Source organism: Thermobia domestica, chromosome 10 (assembly GCF_964235325.1).
Source record: "Thermobia domestica chromosome 10, izTheDome1.hap1.1, whole genome shotgun sequence".
Classification (NCBI taxonomy): Eukaryota; Metazoa; Arthropoda; class Insecta; order Zygentoma; family Lepismatidae; genus Thermobia; species Thermobia domestica.
The window spans coordinates 247,334,742-247,345,976 of NC_137463.1; positions in this window are offsets into that span (position 1 = coordinate 247,334,742).

The following is an 11,235-nucleotide window of genomic DNA, read 5'->3' on the forward strand; positions in this document are numbered from 1 at the left end:
CGTGACGCAATGCAAAATGACACAAAACATGCAAAAATCAGTATTATAATAATATGCATATATCCGCAAACTAAAACTCAAATTTTGCCTTGCGTTAATGCAAATCGTTAATGAATGAGCCCCTTGGTTTCCGTATCTTTTACGGAGTAATGATTTCAAGGGGGGCTGAGGAATTTCCCTCAGGAGATATGCAATCCTCCTTCTCTGGGGATATGTCCTTTTCTCAATTTGGATTCCCAGTATTTTACTATGGTCTGCGTCACCCGAATTGGCGTGTGGCATCAACCAATAAGCTCGCAGTGCGTTGTTACTAAACCTTCAGAGAGGAATCTAATCATTCTTAATTGATTTTGTTTGTGTTTGTGGACAATTATGAATGATTAGATTCCTCCCTGAATAAATGGTGTAATAGCAGCGCACTGCAAGCTTATTGGCTAATGCCACACACCAATTCGGGTGAGGCGGACTATAGTACGACTTTTAGCTGTCAGAGAATTGATATTCCTGCAGGAGGAAATCTTCTGGAAAGATCACCCTTTATACATATGTTTGTCCGCTATACAAAATAACACCGTTGACTTGGCATACCTTACGTAATTGTAGGGAAGAGACCATAAGGTATTTAGAAATAAAATCGGCACCGTTCGCTTGACAGGCTCGTAGCCCCACCGTTGTCTTAGCATACTTCTAGGTAACTGTAGGGATGAGACTATAGGGTATTTAGAATTAGCATTAGAATTCACACGATTCCCTTAGCATGCTCCTAGCCACATCGTTGTGTTAGAATATTTCTAGGTAACTGTAGGAAAGGGATTATAGGGTATTTACAATTAGAATTCCCTTAGCATGCTCCTAGCCCCATTGTTGTGTTAGAATACTTCTAAGTAACTGCAGGAAAGGGATTATAGGGTATTTACAATTAGAATTCCCTTAGCATCCTCCTAGCCACACTGTTGTCTTAGTATACTTCTAGGTAACTGTAGGGAATAAAGTATATGGTATTTGGAATTAGAATTAGAATCCACACCATTTCCTTAGCATGCTCCTAGCCATACCGTTGTCTTAGCACACTTTAAGGTAACTGTAGGGAGGAGCCTATAAGCTACTTAGAACTAGAATTGGAACCACATATAAAGTCGTAGCCACGCCTTTGTCGTAGTACACTATTAGATAGCTGTATCGAAGAGACGTAGGCTATGGCGGCTTTTCATCACTTTTTGATTTCCGAGCAATGCGACTACTTCAGTTGGTTCACGTATTAAAAACTCTTTTTCTACTAGAGGCTTTCCACTTTTGCTCGATAGTTACATGAAGAGATATGTTTTGTAACCCACTAGAAAGGAGAGACAACCATATAGGAAAGGGATGGGATGAGTTATTATGAAAGAACTGGTGGAATGATGATGTGGGGGAGGGGAAAGAGGAAACACTTAAAAATACAAGGATATGGTAGAAATGTATAAGTCATTCACTAATTTTACTCTTTCAATTTGTTTATATCAAAGCTTCTCTTCAGTTCATATAAAATTAATTGTGACCTAAACTTTTAATATAAATTAACATATTTCTTATAGTTAAACTGAGACTTATTGCTACTAAATCTATGGTATTCAACCATCTTAACCTCAGTTTAAATTTGATATGTTCAGGTACAGACCTGGGATCCAGCTATTTGCTACATTGAGTTTTGTTATAACTAATTGTTTCAAAATATAAAATTAATTGTGACCGTAACTTTTAATATGAATTAACATATTTCTTATAGTTAAATTGAGACTTGTTGTTACTAAATCTATGGTATTCAACCATCTTAACCTTAGTTTAAATTTGATATGTTCAGGTATAGACCTGGGATCCAGCTACTTGCTATACTGAGTTTTGTTATAACTAATTCTTTCATAATATAGTGATTTTAAAGTAAAAACTGCTGAATAATAACGAGAAATTACAGATGATCTTGTGCTCCATCTATTGTAATGTACTTTGTATCAATTTGTCTACAGATGAAATGAAACAGAGAGTACACGATCTGAGAAAAGCTGAAAATAATGAAACATATAATAGCACCTCTGGTGACGGTTACATGAAACCTTGTCCAAGTGCATAATGAGACCAAGTTAAGACTAGATGAAGAAAAACAAGTGATAGCCGTAAAATTTCTAAGTCGCTCCTGTGAATACCACCCGCAGCGTTTAAGTGGGGAGAGTTTTTATTGAAAACTGGGTGGCCTTTAAAAATTAGAAATTGAATTAAATCTCCTGACACCGAGATAAGCGTGAAAAATAGAGCTGTCTAAACTTGACAGAGATGGTACAGAAACAGATCATGATTACATAGAACAACCAAATTGAATTATACAGTTGTGTTATCTTTGAAATTGGGACTCTACGATCGTTACAAGGAATGCATTGTAGTTAAATGCAGTCATGAATGGACGTTACCTCACAGTCTTCTTTTAACAGGAAGTCAAAACAGAAAAAAATCTTTTGTTTTTGTCATGCTCTTCATAATTTCTAGGAAACTGATTACTTAGTAAACGGATTTAGGTTGGTTCTCCTTTACCTATAAGAGAAAAGTGTTTCTCCATTAGTGAAGAAAACTCCAAATGTGACTAGATCTCCTCATAGCCATGTGGTTAGGACTATAGTACGTGCCTCTCACGCGGGAAACCCCGACTCGATTCCTAGTGGAGGTTCATGTAGTTCCAATATTCATGTTAAACTGTAGTACAACCTCTTATAGAGGCCCGACGAGGGGGTGGGGTAGCCGAGGCTTTTCCACCGGAGTCCGGACTGCTGAGGGCCCGGCAAATACAGAAAGTGTTATAAACCTTGTGCTAAAGAGAAAAATTCCTACAAATATTTTCCGTATTTTCCGTTTGACAGCCATCAACTACTGGAACGTTGTCTTAAAACAAGAGAAATTACTTTGGATGTCGAAGTTGACAATATCACAAGTTTGATAGAAGATCTAATACTACTACGCAGTAAATAGGAAAACATAGTATATTGCAAGAATGTAAAATTGTGAGCAGAAATCTAGGAACGACTTCAGATTTTTCTCAGAAAAGGGCATAATCAAGAAACGTTTAGCAGACGAACTATTGAAGAACAAGTAAGAAAGAACCCCGAAGAAATTTGCAATCAGTTTTTCTTTCTTTCTTTCTTTTTCTTTTCTTCTTCTTCTTCTTTTTTTGGTTTCAGTCAACCTTAAATGCCATGCCGCTATAAGGCAATACGTAATGTAAACAGGAAATTCGATTGTTTTGTGGAAGTTTCCAACGATGAGTATTTATGAGCTTGAGGGAAAAGTAAGTACGTGGTTAGAACTATACAGCAATTATATATCAGATGATATCATTGATGAAAGGGTTCGTCTAAAAGCGATTCAATCTGCCAACTTCAGTGCTGCTCTGACACCATTTCAGTTGCTCAACACAATTCTTGACCAAAAACTAGTCAACATTTATCATTGCTCCTCATATTTTTTTGTACTCTATCAGTGTCAGTGGCGAAGTCTGAAAGATCGTTTAGTGCACTTGCGAGGGTAAAGGATGTCCTTCGGTCATCCATGAGTCAACAAAGATTATCGGACTTGGGATTTCTTATAATGGAATCTATTTCAGCCCGTCACCTAAATTTTAGTGATATTATAGATACGTTTGCTAGCAGGAAAGCAAGAAAGGCTGTTTTGTAAATTACGAAGTATAACTCTAGCAATGTAATCAGTATATATATATTTAATTTAATTAGTATAATGTAACTAGTAGTATAAATATATGAAATATAGTTTGCCGGTTTTTATACCGGGGCTAATGATAAGTCAATCCCGGAACCCGAGTTGACTCTCAACAGGCCTGCTCTTATAGCCTCGCTGCTGAATGGGATGCTAACATCTAAATCCGAAATCGTAAGTCCTGCTGCTGAAAGGAGCACTAAATTCAAGTAAAATCCTGTTTAGCTCTTACGAAAATATACGAGTGAAGACGAGAATTGTCTAGTCTTTCGTCTTGCGGGCACAATTAGTCGTTTCTTTATCTTCCTCTGCCTGTATCGCTTTTTTAAAACCACAAATTAGGCACATTAAAAAAAAAAAACATACATAGGCAGGAAATCAAAGATTTGTCATGATATGAGTGTTGCAACAGAATATTCGGCTTGCCTGGGTGGATATTTGCAACATTATTGTGTTTTAGCAAGTTCTGAACAAGACTTTTGAATTAAAATTTCGTTTGCTTTTATATATATATATATATATATATATATATATATATATATATATATATATATATATATATATATATATATATATATATAAATCTAAAAGTTCCTGGAGTTGATATAACACCATTAGTCTTTCATTCATTATAACTATTAAAAGGATTCAGTTGACCCTTGCAGATCGCAAATAGTGTAATTTTATTATCAGCAAATCATTAAGTCTTGACGTAAGATTATCCATTTTTGTTCTGTTAATCAATTTTAGTATTTTCTACCTCTTCCTCTTTATCCTTCCACCAAATCTTTCGTCACTTCTCTCAATATGTCTTTATTTGTTTTAATTATTTTTTATATTGTACCTTTGCTCGTATTATTCCTTACTTTTTATCATTATTTTTCTGTTCAACTCAGACAAGTTCTTTGTTTTTTTTATTTTCCCTAATGTTTACATTTTTCTCTTCACATTACAGAAAACGTTAGACTATCTTTTTTTTTTTTTTAATAAATCTTCATGTAGCAAGCCGTATAAAAGGATATATAAGCTTCATTTTTCTTAACAAAAATGGTTTCGTCATTCTTTCTCTTGCTTTTATTATTATTCACATTCATATATTCACTAATAATACTTTTCTTCCTCCTACAAATGAGCTGCAGCGGCTAAGTGGAAGAGCATTCAGTTATGATGCGTGGGGCCCCCAGTTTCATTCCAGCTCGCGCCAAGTTTGCTTTGTGGTGAACAAACACCGTGTTTCTTTTATTTTCGTGATTCTCCCGTTTTCTCCTAACTTCTTTGTTCCACCATTTCATTCATTCTCATCATCACCATCTCCTTCAGCCTACCTGTCATATTCGTGGGACGTTAAATCGAGAGATTTAATTTTGTTTTATTTCCTCTGATTTTTTTCGTAATGCTTAATTTTACTTTATTTTCCATTTACATTTTAGATCTTTACTAATAATAATTTTCTTCTTCTTAAAGGCTTCTTTCATCATTCTTATCCTTGCTTGTATTTCTAGTTTACACTTATGCAGAAATAATAATACACGAAGACCAAATAAAACCTCCTACATTTTAAAGACTGATAAAACAAAAAGTGTTACAGATGAAAAGTTGTTTATTCAAAAATACAAGATGGTATTGAAAAAATTTTTACTTGGATTATGGTCAGATTAATAGCGGAAATTTTGTTTGTTTACACACTTACTTAAGTGGAAATGTGTGTGTGTGTGTTTTTTTTTTTTTTAATATAATAGGTTTTTTCAACCTGAGGTAGCGATCCCTAGAGGGATTCCGAGAGGGTTCCATGGGGGCCGGGAAGATAAACGGAAGAGATAAATATAATTATAATCTAATACCGGGAAATATTTTTAAATATTACTTTGAATTTTGTTCTGATAGGCATATTTTATTTTTATACATACTGTTAAGAACAACAAAAAAATAGGGCTACAAAGGAACATTCCATGTCAAATCAACGAGACATCAGACTTGACCATCTCAGATTTTTGTAAAAAATTCTGTACAGCTTTATTATAGTGTATTAATACAGCTTTATTAAAAAAAATCTGTACAGCTTTATTAAAAAATCTCAAATATTACCTCCCCCCTGAAAGTGTCTCCATATAGGGTGTTCACAAATGTAAAAAAATTGCATTTTTTTTTTCAGTTGCAGTGATTATTAAAAATTATCATAAAATGGTTAATATGTGCACTAGAGACGTGAAACAAACACCATTGGAAAGCTTAAAGATTGCTCTACAAGTTGTACTATATTGAAAAAAACCTGTAAAATAAAAAAATACCACTTCAAAAATTTAAATTAAGATTTGAATTTTGAATTTTGCATAGAAATGTCCCTCTGAATTTGTTCAAAATTGTTCAGATTGTAGTCTCATATGTGTACTAAAACACCACAAAGTTGTATTTTGGGCACTCAATGGGATCCAAAATTCAACATAAACCAAACATTGCATGATATTGACCATGTGAATATCTGGGTTCAGATCGATAACCCTTGCCTGGAGTTATTTACCTGCAGCATCAAAGGAACTTATATTCAATTTAATTTGTTTCTTGATGTTTGAATTTACACAATTATCCACCTTTCGAGTTATTTAGAGAGGTATTACGTTTCCGAACAGTACTTAATACAGGTCATTATTCTTATTAGTCAGTATGGATGTTTCTAAATTTATATTGGCTACATTAATACATGTTATTTTCATTCCTTTGTTTCAGGATTGCTGTCACAGATATGTGGAAGTGGATAATTGAAATAGGAAAAATAATTTATTGACTAATGGTTTGTGCTGAAAGTGTGTGAAGTGATTGTGAGCAGTGTCACTGTGTTTCATAACACATTTGATACAAATATTGTGAAAGGGAGGAAAACATATCCCTCCCTTTCATAATATGTTCTGCCAACCTAAATTTAGAAACATTCATACTGACTAACAAGATAATGACCTGTATTAAGTACACATATATGTCCATATATGCTTCTTCGTCTCGTTTTCAAGAGTTTGTATCTCCTTTCGTCTCATCTCTAGTATCTAGTATTTAATGATTGTTTCCAATTTTCCATTTTCAAAAACTTCTGCTCACGTCTCGTGGTCAACACTAATTTCTTATAATTGTAAACACAGAAGTCCAGATGATGTGAAAATAATAATTTTGAACTTAAAAAAAATGTGTTTTTCGCTGTTGCTCCTTTTCCCCAATTTACTCGAAAACTAGGCGTTTCGCTATCTATGTTCATATGAACTTTTTTCATGTACTAGTCACGTACAATCATCTTCTGCAGTATTTTGCATTACCTCCCGTTATACCTGTTACGGAGCTAAGTATGGAATAATAATTTGAAAGTTAGAATTTGTATCTGAATTTATATCTACACACAATGAATAATAACTGCTCTATTAAGAGTAAATTAATATTTCTGGGATAAACTATACTCTTACTTTCTATAGTATTTATTACACAGGATTTAAGATCTGAAGTAAGTCCTCTCTCTCCTGCTGAGAAAAATCTGTTGTGACCATTTTTTCTTTTTTTATTTCGTGTGTAATTATCGACTCTCGAAATTTCATCTTTCACAAGGACACAAGATACAACATTGTAATGCCTATTTTTTTCGCTCCCTATAACAGCTAGAAGATGCTGGCATTTAAAAAAAAAAAAAAAAAAAAGAAGAAGAAGCTGGTTCTATATTCGTCTATAGGATCTGGTTCCGCTTTCCATCTACCTGGAACGGTAAGGTGAGGTAACCAAAGGAGTCCCTTCTTGTTCACTTTTTTTTTCAAGGTTTTTCTTTCTGTTTTTTTAGTTTCCAAATCTAACATCTGTTCATTCTAAGAACCGCTGACTTTTTCCTTTAGATACAAATCGCATAATCCTGGACTTACGGACCAAAGAAAGGGGTTGAGTCATTTTAGAATAAAGAAAGAACAGACGAATCAATTCCACCTGCACAAGATTACGGAGTCACAACCCCTTTTGCCTTTTTTTTTGAGAACAGAATTCTGCAGTACATTGACCTCTCTGATATGACTTTGATTTCCTTTTCTTTTTATTATTCTTAGTCCACCCCTTCCTTTCTTTTCAGTAAAATTTCACAGAATTCAATATCTTTATGTTTTACTTTCCATAGGAAGTTCCTTTCTATTTTATTTTTTTTTTTAAATAAAATGTCATTTATTTCTGTTTAACTGTTAGCTATTTCTTGACCTGGCAGATGCTGCCTTAACAAAAGGTCTGGCAAATTTCCTTAAAAAAAAAAAAAAAAACCTTCATTTTAACAATTTTCTTATTATTATTATAACACAAATTTGAGTACTGAAGTTTGATGTTGGCTAAAGCTAATGTTGAAGATTATAAAAGACGATCTTTTGTTTATGTTGTTGTAGGTATCAAAAAGATTAGTAGATCAATGATGGAATAAGTGAAAAAAAAACTTCGTGACCTATGACCCGGAAGAACCGAAAGCAGACCGGGAGATCACAAAACTTCGTCTTACTTATCTCGAGTTGGTTAGCGTAATTCTAACTAATATATTCTCTTTCTCTCTCCCATAGATGGCGAGGGTCAGTGAAAACTTGACCCATGACCCATGACCCATCACCCGCCTTGACCCATGACACACCGTGACCCACTCTGACCCATTATGACACACTTTGGTAAACCCATCTCCATCATCAGAACCCATCATCAACTCTAACCCATGATCCATGCTCTTCTTTCCACTGACTAAAGATTTTACACTTGTAATAAAACAAAGCTGTAAAATTATCACTAATCGGAGTTTGAATTTCTACGGTCAATCGCTCAAGCATCACACTGTTACGATACCTGTGCATCTGACCGTTACGATATAAAATAATAAAATGTTTGTCATGGACCATATTACAATGAATTTCAATTTAATTATTACTTATAATTATTTCCTTATTGAATTACAGATACTTTTCAGTGGAAAATAGGATGAAATTTGCAAGTCTCAAATCAAGATAAAGTAGACTAACGTAAAGCAAAACAAAGTGTAAAATTTTCCATATAATTAATTGAGCTGTTTCTCAACTAATATTGATGTTTCCAATTATTTTTTTTTTCAATAAATTCGCTACTTATTCCCCATATATAGAAGATTCCGCCCCTTATAACAGAGAATTTAAAAAAAAATGCTAGGACACTTTATATTTATTTTTAATAAAGAGTAAATATAATGAATTTCAGTTCCTAAGTTGAGCGGCTCGTAAGATACTCAATTTTTCGCAAAAATTCGGATCCCCAGTAGGCTACCAATTTTAGGATGTGTATTATAATGAAAGGGATATTATAACATCCTAGTTGAGATTAGGTCCTAAAGTCATTTAATTTTGCTTTGCCATTTAGCCATGATGACCAGGCACATATAGTTACATTCAATTTTTATGTAATAATATATATATTATAGGTGATTTTTTTTCTAGTAGTTAGCTCCTCTAACAACTGACAGACTGTGTCTCGAAAGACAAGTAGTAAGTCCTATTACTATTATTACAATTAGAAATATCAATATCTAATAGTGTCTGAAGTTCTTTTTTCACTTAGCTATACTTATCTCAGATAAGTAAACAAAAACAAAAAAAAGCAAGAAAAATGGAGGCCTTAAAGTAAAGCGTAGACAAATTTACAGTATTTAGATTATACAGTCTACAATGCACTAAGCAGTGGTAGGTGGGTCAGAGAAGGTCACAGTGGACAACGGTGGACCACGGTGGGTCGCAGCGGGACACGCTCTGTTCACACACGACCGACTGACCCATTCACAAATCTTGACCTACTTGACCCACTTGACCCACGACCCAGTGACCCATTCCATCTCTGCTCTATCCCTCTCCCTCACTCTCTATTGCCACCAAATCTTTCATCTTCTGTCTTTCTTCTTGTGTGAGTGTGCAATGAACAAGCTCTATACTGAACAAGCAGAAATGTCACGTGTACACATGAAGGCTTTTGATCTGTATGTCGTGATATTTTTTTCAATTCATACTGAAACCAGAAGTGGTAATACATTTATACAACTTTCTGGAAGACCCGGCTACGATTTCCGGTGGGAGCTCATGTGGTTCGGATTCCAAATTAATCAGTAGGTCCAGGTCTCATATAGCCTCGCTGCTCAAAAAGGACGCTAAACTAAAATCAACTCAACTCAACATTTATACAACTTTCGGTTTTAGTAGAGATATTAGAGTGGAGATGAGATATGTTTTCGAGACGCTTAATTAAATCCAGAAAACCGTTTATCGCTATCTATTACCGTTTTTACTCTTTAGCTTTGAACGTTAAAATCAGAAATGATTGATTTCGGCCACTTCCGATTTCAATAGAAGGTTAAGAGAGAAGATGGTGCTATTATTACAACTGAACCGATTAAAAGAACTCATTTTCTCTTAATATTTTTGTTCTACATAGATCAATATTGAAACCGGAAGTTACAGTGAACTTCTATCACTTCTTGTTTTAGTAGAGAGTTAAGGATAGAGATTAAATGATTTCTTGGGATGTTTAATCGATTACAAGAAACGGCTTCTCGTTATCTATTACGGTTTGCGCTCTATAGTGATCAACGTTAAAACCGGAAATAGTTTATTTGTACCACTTCCGGTTTGAGTACCACCTCCATCAACGACTTCGATCCCTAACTTTTGATCCTCTATAACCTGGCCAAAATTGATGATGAATCATTAATTAGTTCTTGAGATTCTTTTGTGTCTCCCGAACAGGCACACATTTTCGTATCCCGAACAGACACACATTTTCGTCTCCCGAACAGACACACATTTTTGTTTCCCGAACAGACACACATTTTTGTTTCCCGAACAGACACACATTTTTGTTTCCCGAACAGACACACATTTTTGTTTCCCGAACAGACACACATTTTTGTTTCCCGAACAGACACACATTTTTGTTTCCCGAACAGACACACATTTTTGTTTCCCGAACAGACACACATTTTTGTTTCCCGAACAGACACACATTTTTGTTTCCCGAACGGACACACATTTTTGTTTCCCGAACAGACACACATTTTTGTTTCCCGAACAGACACACATTTTTGTTTCCCGAACAGACACACATTTTTGTTTCCCGAATAGACACACATTTTTGTTTCCCGAACAGACACACATTTTTGTTTCCCGAACAGACACACATTTTTGTTTCCCGAACAGACACACGTTTTTGTTTCCCGAACAGACACACATTTTTGTTTCCCGAACAGACACACATTTTTGTTTCCCGAACAGACACACATTTTTGTTTCCCGAACAGACACACATTTTTGTTTCCCGAACAGACACACATTTTTGTTTCCCGAACAGACACACATTTTTGTTTCCCGAACAGACACACGTTTTTGTTTCCCGAACGGACACACATTTTTGTTTCCCGAACAGACACACGTTTTCGGTTCCCGAACGGACACACATTTTTGTTTCCCGAACAGACACACATTTTTGTTTCCCGAACGGA